Below are 14,154 nucleotides of genomic sequence, written 5' to 3' on the forward strand. Positions count from 1 at the left end.
AAATAGATAACAGATTATAATCCAACCATATTAATCATAACTTTAAATGTGAATGGTCTAAACATACCACTTAAAATACAAAGATTGCCAGACTGTATAAAAAAAAGCAACACCCACATACAGTCCACAAGGAACCCACTTTTCTTTAAGAAGATTAAAAGTAAAAGACTGGAGTAAGATATATAGGGAACTCTTTCAATGAAGGATATTTCAAATAAAGTGAAATTTAAGATGAGGATTATTAGATATGAAAAGGAATATTATATCCTGATAAAAGGGGCAATTTTCCAAGCAGGCATAATCATTAAAAATCATCCCTTTCTGGATTTTAGCCCTATTTAAACTGTCTATATATGAAAACTGTTTCTTTATCCTACACTAAGATTGTATAGTTTATTCAGATTATTCTTGTTGCAAAGGTAATATTAATGACTTCCTACATCTGAACAAGGAAAGGATGGCTTTGTGCTCTTATATTTAAAATAAATCTTTTGCAAGCAGCCCTTTTTTAAAAATGGGTTGTTTGATTATTGGTGAGTTTTGATACTATATTATATAATCTATATACAAGTCTTTTATCAGAAATATGATTTATAAATATTTTCTGCCAGCATTTTTACTCTCTTTACAGTCTTAAACACAAACATCATTTTTAATTTTGATCAAGTCTAATTTATACTTTTTCCACTTCAGTTTTGTGCCTTTGATGTCATATCTAAGAGCTTCTCCAACACAAGGTCATGCAGAATTTTTCTTATAATTTATTTTTTCATCCAGAATTCATATTATTTTGCATTTCACATTTAATACTATGGTTTATTTTGAATTAGTTTTTTTAACAAGATGGCAAGTGTATACCAAATCTCCTTTTTTGGCGAAAGGATGCCGTGGGCAAGCCGCGGTCGGCTGAGGCACTGCCATCAAAGTTCAAACTGTTACCGAATGTTCCATGGCTGGCATGGCACACTGGGGTTTGAGAAGCCACAGCCACAAACCAGGTTGGCCACTTCCTGTCAATTATCTCTGTGGGCCTTGCCTCCATTTGGGGAGTTTGGCTGGGGGTGGTAACGAAACATTCCCGAGATTTCTGAACAGCAGCAAAGAGAGAAAGGAAGTCGGCCAGCAACTCAGAACCTTGGCTGCTTTGGCTGATGCGGTAGGAATGAGAGCAACCGTGGATGGTCACAAGGTGTCCACATCTCGTGCGCTGTGGCTGACGACACCATCTGCCAAGGGCACGGGTGCAACCCGAGACGGGAGCCGGGTATTTGGAATATGACCCTTGTCTGGCCAGTAACCACAGAAAGCATATATGTGTGCCTGCATCGCTGGATATTCAGTCACAGAGTAAAACCACTTTTTAGGCGTAGCCATAGCTTTTGGATCGGGCGCTGAGGAAATGGGTGTCGTACGTTGGCGGCCAAGGAGCTATTTTCCTTGCTTTAGATATTGCTGAAGAGAGGAGTGTCTTAGTTATAGCAAAGGGCACTCAGTTAGCCACATTACGCGGCAGATGAACCAACTCCTAATCCGGTGAGCTAGGTGAAGGTGGGGCACCTAGAATGTTCTTGCAAAGTAAACGTTCCCTTAAACACTGAACGGAATACCCCTGGGGCTACTGAACTTCTAAGTGGGGTTGAAGTGTGGGAAAAAAATGAGAAAGAAAGATCAGCATTATCCCCCCAAAATGGAAGCAGTAAGAATAAAAGAACCCCCAAATTCAGAACAGTTATACTGGGCGGAAGGGTTCAGATGTTTCACTAAAAGGGGGAGGACCGGTGGAATCACTACCACAACTGTAATAATCGCTCTAAAAGCCCAGGAGTCTGGCTGTTGCAGAAAGAGCTCAACACGTAAAACAAACAGGCAAACAAACAACACCTGTGACTGACTTGCTCTGTTTATCCAAGTCTTGATGAACGAAAAAAATCTAGTAATGACACGAAAAAGAAATCTGCAGCCTTTCAACGACAGGTGAGGTGAAGGGAAGGACGGTGATTCTGCGTTAAAGAATGTTGGGGGTTTCGGAAGCAAAACCCCCAAGACGTCCTGAGGCCATTTGGTTCGATGTGGGGAGATTGGCTGGGGGTAGTGACGAAACTGAGATTTCTGAACAGCGGTAAAGAATGCAATGCCCTATTAAAACCCTGTCATGGAAAGCCGAAGCAGAATTTAGTCAAGTTAGGAGTGTCCGGTGTATGAAGTCACAAACTCCCAGCAGGATGTATGTTATAGGAGCAGGGGTGCGGTCTGAATGGAGGGCTTTCCCCTGGCACAAACCACTGGGGGAAGAGGGTGTTGTGCAAATGTCTTCACCCTGTTTTAACTGGCCACGTTAGAGGGTAACCCCTACGATCTTGAGAAGCTAACTTAGAACAATTTGGGATACCTGGAATTATCAGGAAATCTTGGCTTTAATTAAGGATATGTCGGGTAGAGGTGTATTAGTACATGCAGGTCTCCTGTTTAATAGTCCGGGATGGGTCAGGAGAAATTACGCATGGAATCGCAAGAACTAGAAACGGTGGTACCTTTAGCAGTAAAATGTGGCCACGACCACTACGGTGTTAAAACTCATGTCCTGCGACAAGCTAAGAGGATGGAAGTTCTGTGATTCGATGTGGCCAATGCCGGGTGAGGCTCTGTTGAGAAGTTGCCTGGGTACGAGGAACATAAAATATCTTCTGCATGCCCAACTTGTCATAGTAACTGTATCCTCAAGTTTACAGACCAGTTCCCACCCCCCCCCCCTGTTTTTTAAGTGTGAAGCAATAATCATGGTAAAGAACGTTTGGGAAACCAAACCCAGTATCAATTTACAGGTGACTCGGTGGGCTTACCTATCTGACGCTTAGAGCACGAATATTTGCTGAGCGTGTCTGAGAAAGCTCTTTGGCACACTCAAACTGAAGTATATTTGGGGATGGCTACCCATCTATATGGCGTTATCCTGGAGAACTTACCGTTTTTAGGGTCCAAAATCTATCCAAGTTGTCTTTATGCCTTTAAACAGTAAGTCCTCAGTTGTTGGGTAAACCAGCTTGGCAGAAATGTTCTCAAAGTCTTGGGAAAAATTATCATAGATGTAGGAATGCTAGAAATAACTGAATTTCTTTTTAATGAGGAGAGAAAGCTGAGGGAGAAGACCGTCGGCTGGTATTGTTTGCGGAGAAGAGATATTATCCCAGAAAGAAGGGAAAGGAAGGTGATTAGCCCAGTAAAAAGGCTTAGAAAAATGGGTATAACAAAATAGAGACAGATGATACAGTATGGCGAAAAGAGGAGAAAGCACGTACATACTGACCCAGGAGAGGCCATGAAGTATGTCCTTCCAGAGGCAAATGGAGGTCGCTCAACGAACCGGGCCAGCATCTAGGCTGTGTGCAGTAGGCCGGGATCTGAAGGTGCCCCTAGCCCCCTACCTCCCCTCCAATAGCCTTGAACCCTGGCTATTCGATCGAACACCATTCGGGATACTTCTGTGAAGGGTGTTTGCAGATGCAATTAAAATCCAAGTCCTTAAGACACAGCGATTATCCAGGTGGGCCTGATTTAATCATGCAAACCTTTTAAAAGGCAGAAGGAGGCACATGACAGACTCTTGCTGGCCTCCTAGAAGAAAGCAACCTGCTGGTGGACTGGAGCAGGCCCAGAACACCCCCCTGGCCGACAGTCAGCAAGAAAACAGGACCTCGGTTCCACCATTAAGGAAATCACCTCTGCCAAACGCCAGTGAGCGCCTCAGCTGAGGGCATCTTGGTTTCAGCCTACAGACTGAGCAACGAATCCAGCTAAACTGCAAAAAGACTGTTCTGTCACCTCGCACCTGGGCTCCCGGTGACCAGGCATCTAGCGTGGAGGTTGGTGGTACAAGGTGCGGAGATGAGACACATTCTCTACACCAGAGGAAGGGGTGCATCCTGTCCCTGGCATCTCTGGGCCTCTCTGATCTCTCCCTGTGCCTTCCTGCTCTGCACCATTTATCTTTATCAAAGCTGAACATGAATTTGCTCTGTGTAGTCTCATAGTCCCTCCAATGCCCTGACTCAATGTAATCAATAGGGTTCTAATAATCAAGACAGTGTTTATAAGTGGAACATGATTGCAACCGGAAACAAACCCGCACACATTAGGTACTTGACTTGTGACAACAGTGTCACTGTGATTCCACAGGGAAAGGATGCCATTTGCAATAAATGGCGCATGGCCAATTGGCTATTCACATGGAAAAAGTAATATTGATTCATTCCTCACGCCACAACAAACAGAAGGTCTAGACAGATTGTTAATCCAAGGGTAAAAGTTAACAACAACAAAAAAAGCTTTTAGAAAGTAACATAGAATCGTATCTTTCTGATGTTAGGCAGGCATATATCTCAGGGAGAACACCTACCTTTGAAAAAAGAGTCAATCAATTGGGCAAAATTAAAATTACGAACTTCCAATCCTCAAATTACGGTATAATCAAAATAAAAATGCCAGGCACAAATTGGAAGACATTTGTAATACAAAAAAAATGAATGCCATCCTGTACAAAGATGAGCTGCTACAAATCAATAACAAGAGACAGATAATGCAGTAGAAAAATGAACCCAAATAATTAAATAAACACCTTTTAAAATAGAATGCGCAAATGGCCAATGCTCATAAGATAAAAAGGGCTCAACCTCACCAGTTACCAGAGACAAGTAAATATATTATTTCTACACCTGGTTAAAAATGTTAAAAGACCGTCACAAACTAAACGTTGGAAACATGCGGGGCATGTAGAATTGTGTTATACTGTTAGGAGTGTAAATATGTAAAATCACTCTAGAAAAACATTTTCAGCACCTAGTTAAACTGAATATTTTAGTACCTCATGCTTTAGCATTTATACTTCAGTTATATGCTCAAGATAAATGACCATATGTGAGCAGCAATACAAAAATTATCACAGCACTCTCCATAAGATCCCCAAGCTGGAAATTACCCAAATGTCCACCGAGTCTAGAAGAATGAGCAATTCAAAGATGGGATGTCCACGCAATGTAACACCGTGTCATTGGACAGTGCACGTGAGCACGGCAGCACCATACACAGCCACACAGATGGCACTTACCACTGTAATGTCAAACACAATGCCCAAACACCAACAAGCACACTGCGCAATCGTTCGCATATAAAGGCGCAGAGAAGACAAAACTCATCGGTGAGGGTAGAACTTAGGAAAATTGTTGCTTCTAGAGAAGGAGGGATGGTGGCCAGGAAGAAACACTACAGTGGCCTTTGGAGTGCTGATCATGCTTTCATTCTTGGATTTGCTCTTGTGTTAATGTTCAGAAGATGTGCTGAACTGTACATATGTGATGTATATACTTTCTGGTAAACGTGCACACCAATAGAAATGTACTTAACATATACACAAACTACATTCTGTGACAATATAACCCTTCAATGTTTCTACAGAGAACCCTCAGGTTTCTAACTTCTGGCCAGGCTTCTTCTTCTACAAAGGTCCGGATTGTTTTTGAGTCCACATCTTTTATTAAAAAATGGTTCCACGGGTGCCTAGATGGCTCAGTCGGTTAAGCATCTGACTCTTGGTTTTGGCTCAGGTCATGATCTCATGGTTGGTGGGATCGAGCCCCGTGTTGGGCTCTTCCCTGATAGCACAGAGTTTCTCTGTCTCCCTCTCTCTGCCCCTCCTCTGCTCTCTCTCTCTCTCTCTCAAAATAAATAACTAAACTTAAAAAAAGTGTTTCCAGATTACCTTAAAATCCAATTTGGGAAGTCCTCAAAAAGTTACAGAAGCTCAAATAATAGACAGTTGATGACCTGGGAGACTTCTGCCTTGCTGTCCGGTTCTTACTCTCATAAAATGGCCATCATTTTGTGTGGTTAAGGGACAATCCCTGGCTCTAAAAATGTCCCATGAAGCCTGGCTCAACCTCATCGTTTTGCAGGTTATAATGAAAGAATGACAGCAACTCAAAGCTTGAAAAATCTGTTTATTGTAAAATCCGTCTCCTTTGGGCCACCACAGCACATTCTACACACTATGACAGCACATGTTGTTTTGTATTTTCTATAGGGTATGAGCGGATAAAAGACAAGATACTGTCTTAATGCGATCGTGTTGACATCACCGTGACATAGCACAACACATGGCGATTGTAGGAGCTCCGTCAATGTCCGAGCTGAGGGCTAGGTGCATGAAAGCAAGAATCTTCTTGCCACCAGAGTAGATCGGTGTCTGACACTCGTTTAACACCTTAAGTGGTAGGGAACTCACCGCTGCAAGGAATCACCCAATTTCATTGTTTGTATATCTGTGTTAGGTGATAAAACTATTTCCTTTGATTGAATTGAAATATCGCTTTCTAAAATTTTTACACTTAGATTCCTACTGCCCTGGTGGATCACATAAAATAAGATTATTAAAACCTCTACAAATTTACTATCCTCCTTTTTAAAAAGAATGACTCTTTCCTATAAATGATTGCTTCGTCAGCCTAGAGATTCTTTCATTCTTCCACCTCAGAAAGTACGATTTCCAGTCCATTTGTCATCTCCCTTTCCTTGGCTAACATCCATCCCAGGTAGGCAGACACCTCATGATGTAACTTCTGGGGTACTAACCCCCTTAGCATAGGTGCCCTCTCTGCAGTAGCATAGCCCCAAATTGCCCTTTAACACCTCTCCATACAGTGTTATAGCTGCCGCTGAGCTTTTGTAGAATTTGTTGGTTTTTCTGGAGGTACAAACATACCAGTGTTTCATTGGAGAATGTCTTGGGGAAACATGAAGAAATGAATAAAGAAGAAAAGAAAACTCCTTGTAATTCTCATCATTCGGTGAGAATGATTAGAATCACAGATTCTTAAGCCATGTCTCTTGCCCTTGAACCGTAGAGAAGTCCACTTCTGTGATCACGCAATTTGATGTCTAAACCAAAATTCAGGACTTTCATGTAGCCCAGGTGGCTTCTAGCTATGGTCTGAGCCTGTAAAACTCTCTGTGAGCCTTGACTCTATCACCACCCTGTGAGCCTGTCCTGTGCATCCTCTTCTATTTACCGAGCCTGGGCCATTGCTCCAGGGCACAGAGGCTGCCCTGCCGCTGACTTCCAGAGCCTTCTGGTGCTGTGGCCCCACCCACCTCTTTGGGATGGATTCCAGTATTTGGTGTGGGACCAAACTCTGCTGCTGTGGCTGCAGGTAGCAGATTACCCAAATGAGAACAGAATGATGACCTAGGAGACAGGAGAAACCCTTTGGGGTGGGAAGTTTGAGGCTAGAGAGAGAGCATATGGGTGGAAAAGGGCCAGGGTTATCTGACGGGGTGGGGAAGCATGGGAGAAACGGCTGAGGGCGCGAGACCTCGGGTGAGTAAGGTCATGGTGAAGTGATGAGTTAGGAAGGCAGAGGGGCACTCATTGGACACCTTCCTGCACAGAGGGCTGCCGCTCAGTATGTTTCCAGGCAGCAATCTAGACCAAGTCTACTGAATTATAAGGACACGCACTAAATGTGGTGTTTCGATGGCAAGCGTAGATTTGGAGCCAGACTGTGTCTTGAATCCCCGCTTCGTGTCCTACTAGTAATATGACTCAGACAATGCCCTTGATTTCTCTGGGCCTCAGTTTTGTCGCGAGCGAAATGGGAACAATACCAGAATCGATCTCACCATTGTTGCAAGACGTAGATAGAGTACCATACGCAAAGCACTCAACAAGGCCCGGCACGTAGAACGGGAACTCTCTAAGTGATAGCTGAATGTTTGGAGATAACGTTAATTTAGAAATGCAGTTCATGTGGAAAGTTCAGTGCACGTAAAGGAACTATAGAAAAGGGGTTCAGCTGTTTACTATGCCCTGTCAATCACAGGTCTCGGGAAGACACTGCTAGTTGAACCATCATCAGAAGCAAGCATTTGCAGGAAAGGAAACCAAAAGGTTTTTTTTTTTTTTTTTCTTTTGATGTTGAAAGCCAGCAGAGCACCTCAAGGGACGAAATGGTCCTTTGCCATCAGCAGGCGCTCACACCACAGCTGTGCCTGTGGTCAACAGTCAGGGCTCAGCATGCTGGTTTCCCTCTCGACCCTCACCCTCATCCAGGGACCTCAAGTCCACCGAAGATGCAGGGTGGGTTCCCATGGTGACGGTGCTGGGCCAGGGGGTCATGTGCTGGAGAAGCCTTGACCAGGAAAAACAAATTTAAACTCCCTTCAGGAAACGGTGGAAAAGAGTCTGAAATCCTCACGAGGAAAGAAAATTGTGGAAATGAAAGTATTTTTGCGGATCATCTTGGGGCTCTCTGTAACATTATCTTTTATTTATTTTTAATGGTTTTTCACGTTTATTCATTTTTTGAGAGACAGACGAGACAGAGCATGAGCGGGGGAGGGGCAGAGAGAGAGGGAGACACAGAATCCGAAGCGGGCTCCAGGCCCTGAGCTGTCAGCACAGAGTCCGACGCGGGGCTCGAACCCACGCACCGTGAGATCATGACCTGAGCTGAAGTTGGAGGCTGAACCGACAGAGCCACCCTTCAACATTATATTTTCAATTCCTGTTGAGTTGAACTAGATGAACCTGAGAAATGGCCTAATGCATCCGTCCATGGCTTGCAGGCAGGGAGGGTGTCCCCACTGGTGTACCACATCCTTGCCTTTGGTCTCAGTAAGAACCACATAAGCTTGACGTGCTGCTACCTCTTTAACGTTGTAGTCCTCTCAGATCCCAGTTACAGGGCATTTTCTTTTGAAAAAATACAAATGCTCTCAATGCTCCTGTTTAGATGTCTTCCTATTTTTTTTTTTGCAATATTTACTATTCTACATGGCCATTAAAAGTTTCAATTTAAAAAGAACATTAAATACATTATTTTTTAAAACTTGAGGCAGAATAAGAATGAAAAAAAAAAATCCATAAGACTCAAGTCACAAATTCCTAAGGAGCTGACCTGTTGGGTGTGACCCTTGCTTCCTCCGGCTCCCTCTTTCCTTGGCCTGTGGCTCTCCGCTATACGACAAGCATAATTCCCACTCCGAATTAAACTTTTTGCTACCAATATTTGCTCTGTAATGAATAAAAATCTAGAATGAAAAAGAAGCCTACTTTTTACTTGAGTGAAAGACACAAGGAGTTCCGGGTTTTGCCATTTAGACATGAAGCATAGGGAAGAGGGGGACAGTGAAATATGTTCTCAACAGACATTTGGAAATGGTTAATGAGAGAACATGTTCTAGAAGGATTGTATCAGGGGCAGTGCAATACATGACTGTGAATGTCCTCTGTGTTTTCCTGTTCCCTTCCAATCCAGCCAAATCGTAAATGCTGAAAGAAAAATTTTTGTTCTGTTCAAGAGTCATTACCTTATGAAGTTTCAAAATTGAGAAAATTACCTCTTGGGGGACAAAAGTTAAAAAAAACAACAACCAAGTTTCTCATGTGCAGGGAGCGTTCTCCTGCAAGAAAATAAGATGTAGTCAAATCCTAGCAATGGATCATCCCTCATTCAGCCTGTCAGTGGGCCTAAAGTCTTTCTATATTTCCAAGCAAATCATAGTCCTGTTATTTTCTGGTTTAAGGGGAATATCTACGTAATGCTATAAGTGCAATGCTTCAAGATTAGCTTAGGTCCTTAGGCTAAAACGTGAACAGTCCTACTTGAAACTCCTGCTTATTTTGAATCATTTGGTTAAAACAGTGTCCCTAGTTAAAATGGAAATATATAAGCCTGAGTCTTACTTTCTAGAAAATGTCTTTATGAAAGGGTGTTTGAAAGTCATAGTTTTAAAAGTCAAAGGCAGAGGGCATCATTCTCAGATATGGGAAGTGTATTCCAATTATGGTTGCCACAATCATTCTTGAGCTTCCGCATCAAGATGGGTGGGTGGGAAACTTCATGTCCATCCAGGAGTCCAAGATGGATGGGTTGCCATCCAAATTCCCCATGGCCCTGAAGATCGGAAAAGTCCATCTACACGATTCTCCCTTTCATTGGTCTGCCTGCTACTCAAAACCCTTTTGAGGGTTTCCAGCAGAAAGCTGGGTCAACTCTATTCTGCAGCTAACCACCCCCCGCTGCAAAAAAAAGCAATTGTAAAAAACAAACGGATGCAAAAGCAATCGTTACAAGAAACAAAAGTGGAAGAAACGGTCTTTGTTGCCTTCACAAAGCTGGTTGAATAAGCGACAACTCGCTGCCTTCTCTGATCTCCTACATGAGGCCCCTGATGTGGGTACAGTCCACGTGCAAAGGACTATGGTACTGCCGACTTTTCTGCCTTCTCACATCCCCACTCGTCCATGGAGGGCCTGCAGGTAGGTACAGTGTGTGTGGAGAGGATGTGGAGACAAACTAGGGACTTCTACTGGTCAGAGGTTGTTCTGAGCCAGCACATCCCAGCATCCCACGGGCCCTGTCCTAGCGCCTCTGCATGGGGTGGGATTTGATGAGAAGAGAAGGGGTAGGCCTCAACAATGTTGACGTTATCCATTTCTCCTTTCTTCAAAGAGAAGACAACCAGGTCCTTTGCAGCACGGTTAATTCTTGCCAAGACGAGTAAGCGGAAGTGATGTTGGCCAATCTTGTCTGAGGCTAGAAAAGGTCTTACACGATTCTCTGGCCTCTCCTTCTTCCTCTACATCACGGAAGGTGAGGCTGTGGGTGATGGGGTTTCCATCCCACTGGGCCCTGAATGACCATCTGGACAACAGCTCTTGCTGCATACCTCCCACCTCCCCTCCCCCACAACCTAGATTGTCCCAGTGAGCCATAGAGAGCTCTGGAGGAAGAGATTGGGCTGTGTGCTGTTTTGCTACCGTTGTGCAAACATAGCCTTTCCTGATGAGTCCAAGTGGTAAGAATGAAGCCCTCCCTCTTGTTGCGATTCGCACCCAGGGGTACAAACGCTCACAGAAAATATGCTGAACTCTGGGGAGCCGGTGGGGCACTAGCTGTTTCCACCGGTCAAGTGCGATTCCTTGAAATCCTCATTAGGTAATGTGAACGACCAAATCCATTCCACGAGATGGGGTTATAATAGTGTTTTAGTGTGCAAAAGAATGGTTAAGAGGTTAAGTTGGTACCTACACTTTCACACAGTAGCAACAGAGCTAAGCTCTTCGTGACTTAGCATGACTTTGTTTTACCACTGAGGTGCCAGGAGGCTGGGGTGGCAGCCACGGAGGTTGGAGGGAGTCGAGGGAGTTCCAAAGCATGGCAGAGTTTTCAGGGGCTCCTCAGCTGGTACCACAGGTGCCTTGGAAAATCAGGAGGGCAAAGCACCCCTAGGAACCAACACAAACCCAAGCAAGTTGGCCAAGATTGACAGTGTGCGGGACTGACAGCAGCATGAGGTTCCTACGGTCGTGGTGAGAAGGGGGGAATACTCATGAACAGGCATTTTTTTGTTTCAGAGAGTTGGAATCAGTCATAATTACACCTTGCATGTGCATGGTGCTTTAATATGTACAGAGTACTCTGAAAGTCACTACTGGATTTGATGCTCACAACAACCTTGTGATGAGGGTAGGAGAGATATTAGTGTTATTCTCATTCTACCGGTGATGCCACTGAGATGCTGAGATATGAAGGAACTTTTGACATTCACACACTGAGCTGGGACTTAAGTTGAAATCGTAAACTGTCCAAGTCTCGTCTCTTGCTTTAATATTTCATAAGCTTTTCCAATTAACGATATGCGCTGATTTATGTAAAACTTGCTTGCTTAGAAGTGATCAAAATAATTGAAAAGAAGCTAAATCTCACTAGTTTTTATTTACTGCCACAGAGATGTAATATTTAAGGTTAAAACATCAAATTGTTTTCCTTGAAGTAAGTATTATGTTGTCTGGGTTGCCTATGAACAGTTTCAAAGTATTTTATAGATGATAATGGAATTTGGAATAAAATGCTGATTAAAGCAGAGCATAGAATATTTTTCATGCATTACATATCTCCATAACATATGATGAAGCACATTTTGTATTAATTTATTATGGGACGAGTAGGCACAATTAATCACATATTATAAAGTGAGTTTCCTTAATCTCTGCTGCGGTACTATTTTATTTTATGTAGCATTATTCATGCAAATGGTATAAATAGCCTTAGAGAGTTAAACAACAGCTATAGACCATAATGACAAATAATAGGAGAGGAAAATATTAATGAGCAGAAGAAAGTGAGAAAAGATCCATTATCGAATGAGTAAGGAGAACGGAGAGCAAGTGTAATTTAAGGTCTTGCAGGAATGGATTGGTTGTTTCCAGGAAGAACATTTACATCATGCTCCTAGAACATTTACCAGCCAGTACAGTCCCAATAATATTTCACTTTAGTGAGAATAACGGAGACGCAGCACACAGTGAAGCTATTTTAAAAGCAGACTTGAAAGAATTCAAACTCCAAGGAGAAGGAAACAACCAGGTCATTTTCCACGGAGACACACGAGGTCCCGAAGTCCGATAGCTCAGAGTACCAAGGCTCATGGGCCCTGTGAGGAAGAAACCCTGCCACCAAAGTCATCCAAACACCAGGACAAGGGGCTTCGTTTTATCAGAGGCAAGAGCCAGAGCTTCCTCCTTCTCAAGATGGCGGAGGAAAGTGACATCGTGCATACACTCGAGAAAGTCAGGCAAAGAAATGAGATAGATTTCCGTATGTGACCATTTGAAGTCAGAATTAGCACAGATGTGAGCAACTGTAAATCCATGAATATTTCTACAAACCTGAAGGAAAACCCTATCACATAAATTTATTTTTGCCTTTCCACTCAGCTGGAAATTGGCTGGATCATCAATGAGGAGCCTGTGGGAAAATAGAAGTAACTGCCACCACCCATGACTAACAAGACAAAACCAACAAAAGAAAAAAAAGGAAAGGAAAAGAAACAGAAGTTTAGGAGCGGATAGGAAAATAGGCGAAAATATCCATTGGAGTTGCTCCATTAGTCCAATAATCTCAAAAGTAGTCATACAAATACAGGGTGAGATAATATGCCATTTTCCCCCTTAGTCAATAAATCCTGTTTGTGTGAACTTAATAGCCCAGGAGTAAGCTTTTCCAGAACATTTTTCTGTTTCCTGACCTTGTTGTTGGACATCTACTCATTTCCCACAGGAAATAAGAATATTGTGGAATTCCCTGAGGACAAGAAGTGTGGCTTCTGGCGAGCTGTGCTGAAATAAATCAAAAGTCTGTTGACATCGGGGAAACAACATGGCCGACTTCAGGTCTGCAGGGCCAAACTGAGGTAAATGCTGAAGGAATTAAATCAAGAAATTACACAGTCAAAAGCACAGAAGTGGGTTTCCTTTGTGTTAGATGCCTGCCTAATCTTTTAATTCCAGCAAAGATAGGGATGGGTACACAGACCACACAGAGTCTTAACAGGTGCGTATTCTAGCGTAGAACTTCAAAAGGGCAAATTACTTGGGCAGTATGTGCGTTGGCAAGTTGAATAAGAATTAGTGACCATAAATTGAGAGGGCAGCCTTAGTGAGGAAGTCAATTAAAGACTTTACATCGGAAGCATACACGGCCACCTTCGCCAAGCATGGGAACCGGAACAGCAGAAAGGAGCTACAGTCGAGCACTGCACCAAACTGTAGCTTCCAGTCCCTGCAAAGAGCTTGCTAATCTCTTGCTTCACATCCCTTGTAGCCCGGAACAAACCACTTACGTGTTCTAATGACCAACTCAAACCAAGACATAATCCCGTACTTCTAACACTTGGCCCTGCACGCTTGTTGGCTACTGAAACTCTTTTTCCTTCCTGAGAGAACTTTGATTTTGTTTCACGTATCTACCCCTTTTTCTTTCCACATGCCTCAGGAGAACCTGGCCTACCGCCTCCACAAATGGCTCAAACTGGTCTGCTGGGAAATTCTTGAAAAAGGATTCTTCATGCCAAGGAGAGGTTTACAAGGAGAGATGGCTTTTGAGTTCCCTGTGCATATGTCCACACACGAGGCAGGCACGGACGCCCTTCGGCTACCAGCCTGAACATGGAACCCACCCTGAGCACGGCAGAGTGGAGTCCTGGAAAGAACTTGGGTCTTTGAGACACCATTGACCTGAGCTTCTTGGCTCAAGACAGAACAAATATCTCCTTCAACTTCTTGAGGGGTGTTTCTGTTCTTGCGAGCCAAATACATCCTAT

The sequence above is a fragment of the Panthera pardus genome, unplaced genomic scaffold (genome assembly GCF_024362965.1).
Source record: "Panthera pardus isolate Hobbes unplaced genomic scaffold, ASM2436296v1 HiC_scaffold_17, whole genome shotgun sequence".
Classification (NCBI taxonomy): domain Eukaryota; kingdom Metazoa; phylum Chordata; class Mammalia; order Carnivora; family Felidae; genus Panthera; species Panthera pardus.